Consider the following 6,274-nt stretch of genomic DNA (forward strand, 5'->3'; position numbering starts at 1 on the left):
TTTTTTGAGACAGAGTCTTCCTCTGTTGCCCAGGCTGGAGTGCAACAGTGCGATCTTGGCTCCCTGCAACAATCTCCGCCTCCCAGATTCAAGCGATTCTCCTGCCTCAGCCTCCCTAATAGCTGGGATTACAGGTGTGCACCATCATGCCCAGATAACCTTTGTGTTTTTGTAGAGATGGGGTATCACCGTGTTGGCAAGGCTGGTCTTGAACTCCTGATCTCAGGTGATCCGCCCACCTCGGCCTCCCAAAATACTAGGATTACAGACGTGAGCCACTATGCCTGGCCCGATATCCATATTTTAACTTGACCTCAAAATCCCTTCTTACCCGAAAGTCCTTACTTACCTCCCCTGCTTCCTTTCCTTCGCATTGCTCCTAGTTCCGTACACTCCAGACACACTTGGCTTTTTTATAGTGTGAAATGCACAAAGTTTGACCCCTTCTTAGAGCTCTACACTGGCTTACTATCTACCTATTACTCTTCTCTGGATCATCCATGACTGGTTGTTTCTTTCATTCAAGTGGTAGTTTAAGTGTTCCTCAGAAAGGTCAGTCCTACTCCCTTCACATGCATTCTGACACGTTTGCACTTTATTTTCTTCAGAGCACTTGTTACTCTTATAGTTGTATATCTACTTGTTCTACTCTGTCTCTCCTGAACAGAATGTAACCTCAATAGGAACAGGAGCTTTTTATTTTACTGCCTTACCTCTAATACCTAGAATGGTGCTTAAAGATTAATAAAAATGTGTTGAATAATGAACTTTATAGATCATATCACTTCCAATCCATTCGACAGTATTTTTCCATGTTTCTATATAAACATACCATCCAGTCCACATATGTTGTTCTCACTGTCCATGGAATCTACTCTCTATCGTGTCAGGTGCATTGAACTTTTTTCTTCAACCAGGTTGTAAGCTTTCGTCACCGGAGGCTCTTCCCTCTTTGTACTTCTCTAGGCTTCCACATCTAGCAGAGTTCTGAGTAGAAACATACTGGAATGCATTTGGTACATATTTAACAAACACTTATTGATTTACTTCCTCCTGTAATATTATATACTGTATTACTGAGCACTTTTGTGTCAGTGGGGCTAAAGTAGAAATAAAAATAAGCTGACCGACCGTAAAACACCAGCAGGAACAGGAACAAGGGAGAGTTTCCTTTTTTACCTTCTGATTCTATTTAAACAGTAAACTACAGTTTTCTGGAATGAGGTTGTGATGTTGAGGATCTACCTTGGGAAAATATCTGGCTTCCTTGTCTATCAAATGAGAGGCTGTACCAGTGAGTGTTGATTATCTTCCCACTCTAAGGTGCCAACATCTTTATATCCTGTTATTGACTCTTGCCACAATCCTAAAGTCATCTTGGATTTCATTCTCTTCTTTCATTCCTACACACACGCAGTGAACCCAAGTCTTTCCTTAGTTGTATTTATGACCAAATATTCTTATAAATTCTATTTGCTTCATCAGAACCTGACAAGCTATGGTCTTCTTGTCTTGTCCTCCTCTCCCCATCCCAAGTCTGCCCAGATGATTTCCTGTTAGAATAAATATCTCAGGCTCAAATTTAGGCCCTTTATCAATGATCCTACTCTGTTATTTCAGCTAGTTTTCTGTTGTTTCTGAAATGAATCTCCTGTTTTAGCTCAGTGGATCTCCTACCTTTTCCTCATTATTGATGTGCCTATTTTCTTCTTACTGCCTTTAAGCAATTTCCTTTTCCTTTTTTCTCTATAAATAAACCTAAATTCTGAATTTCATTTTTTTGTCCTTTTCTGTTGTTAAGAAGTCTTCTCTCAGTTTACATGTATTATTTTCCAGTTTAAAATTGGAAATTTACAATTGAATCCTTCATTAATAATGTTGGATTATCATTTTGTGTTTCATATTTTACCTCCCTAGTGATGTAATTTTCTTGGCAACAGGGACTTAGTAATTCTTACAATTAGGCACATCCGTTGTCACTACTGAGGATGAATGCATTTGATTGGTTCATGGCTCAGGAGGTCTGGCCAAAATTGCCTGGATCATGCAGATGAACCCTGACTGAGATGAAAGTTGTGCAACAGGAATCCTTGAAACCAGTGAGACAAAACAGCTTCTGACAAAAATACCTTCCTAGCTAGTGCCAAGTGCAATTTCATACATTACTCAGACCATGCAGGCAAAGCTGCAAAGTCAAAGAATTTTGATGTTAAGTAGCTTTATGTAAGTGTTAACTATTAATATGAGCCAGATGCTGGCAGGTATGTGAGACAGAAAGTCTGAGTTTGAATTCTGGTTTTGTTTCCAGTTAAGCTGGGTGATATTGGCTAAACAACTTACCCTCTCTGGGCTACAGTTCTTAATAAAATTTTAAAAAATTAAAAAATTTTTTTTCATTTTAAAACGAAAGGATTAGACTCCCAATTATTTTAAGGACCAGATTAATTATAAAATTATGTCATTCTATTTTCAAATCAATGACATGGCAGCCATAACCTTTGGGATTTTTCAGATATCGTGGTTCAATTTAGAATTTTTCCATTTTACAATGGGCTTATCTGGAAGTAACCACATGATAAGGTGAGGAGCTTCTTATGACTTATGATAGGGTTATGGTTTCTACTGAATGCATATATATTTCATACCATCCTAAAGTTGAAAATATTGGAAGTCAAGGACCATCTGCTGTGTTGCTAGACTTAAATGCAATTTTGGCTTACAATATTTTTAACCTACATTGTGTTTCTTGGGAAGTAACTCCATGGTAAGTGGAGAGCATTTTGTACTTTATTCTGTGTAATGGGATTTACTAGTTTCATGTGTAGTCAGGAACACTCACTTTCAGGTTTTGGCATTTACTTCTGTTTCTCAATTTGTGTGAAAGTGAATGGACAGATGGTTTATTAGGCTTTCAAATGCTTACAATGCTGTTGTTCAATTCAACAATGGTTTTAAACTTTGAATGTCCACACAGAGCTGGATTTTGTTTGGAACGGAAGATAGTTTCAACGCTTCAATTTAAGGATAAGAATGTTTACTGACATAACTTAGCGCAACTTTGGATATAACTACAAAGGCCTAATCAATTTCCTTTATTTTGGTATGTTTCTTAACTCATTTCCGCATCACAGCCTAACTCTTCCAAGTGCAGCTTCAAAAATGAGATTACTTAATAAACAAGACATCCAGTTATATTTGCATCTTTTGCCTTCGCTAGACTCATTTAACCTACACCCTCCTTCCATATACAAAATCCTTTACTTCAGAATCACGGAAATTTAAAGGAGGAAGGGACACATTCTTCACTTTACATGTAGACAAGAACACCTAGGACTTCCTGGTACTCTTTCTACTTTGTATTTTATAAATAAAACAGCTGAAGTGAAATTAGGTCGCAGGGAAAAAACATCCAACATTTGTGAATTTTAAGCCCCAGTGGAAAATCCCATTCCTTGAAATTCAAGTGGCAATGAGAATATTAGTGCATAAGGAAAGTATAGCTGGAATTATGCAAGTCAAACGATGGTCTCCACTGCTGTCGCTTTGCTTTGTGATTTTTAATTATTCAATGTGACTCTCTTCGTGTAAGTGGGACCGTGAACATGCAGCTGTTGAATACTCAAACTGCATCAGAAGTGTGTGGAGTAGTCAGAACTGAAAGGACGCGAAAAATGGAGTTAAAGGAAAGCATGGGCCTTGCCAGGAGGGATCCGAGGGGGTCTAGAGGTAGGGAAATTAAGACGCATTGGCAAAGCAGTTGCCGAGGAGGTAGGGGCTGCAGAGCAGGTAGAGGTGTCAGCAAGGGAGCCGGGAAAGCGCCGGCGCCCTGAGGCCCCAGCAGGCAGGGGAGAGGACGGGGAAAGAAGATGCAAGGGGCCAGCTGGAAAACTGCGGAAGGAAGCCGAGGTCCACCTAGTGAGCAGCACAGACCTTCCAGAAGGAAAGAGAAGGTAACTATGCGAGCTTAAACGGGACGAGGAGGTTGGGGAAAGTGTATGAAGAGTATGAAAAAGCTGAAGGGCCGGACGGGGTGTTGACGACAAGGGAAAGGGCCCGCAGGGGGGTGGGAGCGGAGAGAGGCCGGGGGACAAAGGGCAGGTGCCACCAGCCGAGCCCGCGGGCCGGGGCGGGGCTATTCGCGCGGGCGGGAGCGGCCGCTGACTTAGGGACCCCGCGCCGGCAGAGTCCCGGCTGCGCAGGGAGGCGGAGCCTCGAGTGCGCGGGCGGGCCGATGGGCGGGGCCAGCGCCTGACGCGCCCGGAGGCCGCGGCGGCCGCGGGCCGGGAGGGGCGGCGGCATCGCGGCGGTCGCGGGGGAGGGGCACGGCGTCAGCGCGTCGCCGGCTGGGCTGCGCCGGTGGCCAGGAGGGAGAGACGAGGAGGAGGAGGAGGAGGAGGTGAGTAGGCTCCGGGCTGGGGAGCCGCGCGGGCCGGCAGGGAGGCGGGGAGCGCGGCCCCTCCCCTCCCCGGCGCCCGCCTCGCGGGGCCGCGCTGCGCGGAGTTCCCAGAGGGGCAGCAGCGGAGGCTGCGGCGCGGGGAGCCGGGGGCGGGGGGTGTGGGGGAGGCGGAGCTGAGAGCCGAGCGCTTCCCGGGCGCACGCGCTGCGCTCCATGCGCAGTGGTCCGCCCAGCGCTCGGAATGAGGCGTCCAGCCCGTTGCGTTTTGTTCCTTCTGCAAACTGGCAGGGTTCGAATTGCATTTTCTTGATGCCTACACGTCGTGCGTGCCGGCTTTCCGCACCCCGGCACTCCGCTTCTTTCTCGCGCTGCCTGCGAGGACGGGTGGGGGCACGTCGCCCTCGCGCGGGAGAAGGGAGGCCGGGCGCCCGGGGTTGGCCTGAGTTGGCTGGGATGCCTCGCCGACCACCAGGCTGCCCGGCGCTTGGCCCCTTGCAGTGCGAGCCCCGGGCCTTCCTGAGGGTAACCTTCGCGTCTGGCTCCTGGTCGCTCTCACTTTCTAGACCTCCCTAGTGCCCCACTCCCCTCTGCCAGCCGAGTGTGAAGACCTCACTGTGTCCCCCTCCATCCCTTGTCTGAGGATTAAGCACATAACTTCCCGTTTTCCTCGGGATCCAGACAGCCCCGTTCTGTCCAGGTGGAAAGGTTCTCGGAATTTAAGTCTTGGGAATTCAGCAGCAAAATTTAATACTTTAGTCCCGAAGCTTTTTTTTTTTTTTGCCTTCTCTCGCACGTACAACTCTGAGAGTCTTCTGAGAACTCTGTCGCATTAGGTTATCTTGAGATTCTTAAGTTAACTTCCTTGAGGCCCTGTGATGGCAGGTTCAGAAAGAAGGCTTTTACAATTTTTCCTCCACCCATATCGCAGTTTGAAATGGAAAACGTGAGTTGATGATTTTCCACGCGAGATGGATTTCAGTTGGCAGCCCCCGGCCGCCGTGGCTCACCTTGGTTATTTGGTGCTACCCCGGAAGTTGATTTTAAAGCTAAACATAGTGGTTAGGTAAAGGAGCTACTGAAAAAGAAGCTCACTACAATTCAATAGAGCCATTCTATTGGATTCTGTTAACTTGTTTAACCTTAAGCTTTAACCATGACAGGAGTTTCGCATAGGAACCCACATACCAAGTGAAATATTGAATTTTAATTAGTGCGTTCCAGGTCTGACTTGGATTAGATCGGCTCCCACTCCCTTTTGGTATACATTTTCCTCAGGATCCTGTACTGAATGTAATGGAAACAGTTTTAGTATTGAGGGTTTAGAGGAGTACGTCTTGAATCGCGAAACTTTCTTTGACATACTTGAAAACAATGATTAGGTAAAATTTGAAGCATGATACTTGCAATAAGGCAGGAAATAGTGATTTTTTTGACATCACCAGTTTGCAAAGATGGCTTCTTTACTCCTGATTTGAAAATTGTGTTGACATTTTAATCTTACGCATCACAGAAGTACAAAGTTTTCGATTTGTAAGGGACCTTGCAGTATAATCCAATCCCATTATTTTACAGAAAAGTTGAGAATCGAAGACAGTTTCTTGATGAGATTTAGTAGGAGCCGAATAGAACTAGTTGCCTTAATTAAATACTTAACTAGGTAATTCAGACCTCTTTTATTCTTGTACTAAAGTTTGTTTGATGATGGTATCTTAAAAAGCCAAGTAATTGGCTGGGCGCGGTGGCTCACGCTTGTAATCCCAGCACTTTGGGAGGCTGAGGCAGGTGGATCATGAGGTGGTGAGTTCGAGACCAACCTGGCCAACATGGTTGCACCCCATCTCTACTAAAAATACAAAATTTAGCCGGGTGTGGTGGCGC

General features: G+C 45.4%; 1 protein-coding gene across 5 annotated transcripts in view; it reads left to right on the forward strand.

The window, feature by feature from the left end:
* Positions 1-4,287: 4,287 nt before the first annotated feature.
* GTDC1 (glycosyltransferase like domain containing 1) overlaps positions 4,288-6,274 on the forward strand; it is a 416,322-nt gene continuing 414,335 nt past the window's right edge. For 2 of the 5 annotated variants that reach the window (XM_017523181.2, XM_037736612.1), the window contains exon 1: positions 4,288-4,396. The gene's annotated coding sequence lies outside the window, so the exon portion shown is untranslated. The remainder of the gene's footprint in view (positions 4,397-6,274) is intronic. The other 3 variants (XM_017523175.2, XM_037736611.1, XM_017523174.2) reach the window with 2 other exon arrangements.

The sequence above is a fragment of the Cebus imitator genome, unplaced genomic scaffold (assembly GCF_001604975.1).
Source record: "Cebus imitator isolate Cc_AM_T3 unplaced genomic scaffold, Cebus_imitator-1.0 Scaffold27, whole genome shotgun sequence".
NCBI classification, from domain to species: domain Eukaryota; kingdom Metazoa; phylum Chordata; class Mammalia; order Primates; family Cebidae; genus Cebus; species Cebus imitator.